Source organism: Chiloscyllium plagiosum, unplaced genomic scaffold (assembly GCF_037043375.1).
Source record: "Chiloscyllium plagiosum isolate Xiang-an unplaced genomic scaffold, Cpla_swu_hap1 HiC_scaffold_13, whole genome shotgun sequence".
In the NCBI taxonomy this organism is placed as follows: Eukaryota; Metazoa; Chordata; class Chondrichthyes; order Orectolobiformes; family Hemiscylliidae; genus Chiloscyllium; species Chiloscyllium plagiosum.
This window is the reverse complement of record NW_028270151.1, coordinates 92870500-92871266: the sequence shown is the minus strand read 5'-3', so window position 1 is coordinate 92871266 and position 767 is coordinate 92870500. Positions and strand designations below refer to the sequence as shown.

The 767-nt window shown below is 41.2% G+C and overlaps 1 non-coding gene across 1 annotated transcript; it reads right to left on the bottom strand.

The window, feature by feature from the left end:
- Positions 1–440: 440 nt before the first annotated feature.
- trnas-acu (transfer RNA serine (anticodon ACU)) lies at positions 441–522 on the bottom strand. The gene has a single exon. It is a non-coding gene; the product is annotated as a tRNA-Ser (tRNA).
- Between the last annotated feature and the right edge of the window lie 245 nt (positions 523–767).

Here is a 767-nt window from a genome sequence, read left to right as displayed (position 1 = left end):
CTGTCCGTGCCCATGCACGGCACCCACATCAGCAATTCTCTACTCTGCATTTACAGCCAGTTCTCTGCCACTTTTGAAATAGCTCCATTGTTTCGTGCTGTCTTTGTGCTCTTCTCACCAAGATGAATCACTTCTACCCAACCTGTTACAGATTTCATCTGACAAAATACTCATTAAGAATCGCATGCATCAACATGCACTTTGCAACTCTCGTTATTTGGTTCTCCTGGATCTCTTTCATACGATAAAAGTTCACAGCAACTTTACTTGGAAAATAACATTGCGTTGCTTTTCATTATCCCATTTCAATCTACATTTCAATGCAGTTTAGGCAACAGACTTAAATTATTCTTTGAGATTTTATTATAGCGTCGATGCATATAAACATTGGACAGCTGTTATCATCCAAAGATAGCAAAATTGAAAATCGTTGATAACAACGACGAGAGTGGGAATCGAACCCACGCGCGTAGAACGCAGTGGATTAGTAATCCATCACCTTAACCTCTTGGTCACCTCATCACATACGCTAAAGCGCGTCTGACCCTATGAATAAGTGAAATGCGTAAATTATGCTGAGCAGCAGATATTTCTCCCTGGTATTGGTGAAATGATAAATAGTACAGTCTCTTACTTACAGCACTTACAGTCCATTCAGATTTTGTTTGCCATTTACCTGAATTGCACACCTTTGCACTGTGGGAAGGAATCGGAGCAGCCAGAGGAAACTCACACGGGAGAGAGAGAAAGGAGTGTGCAAATTCCAC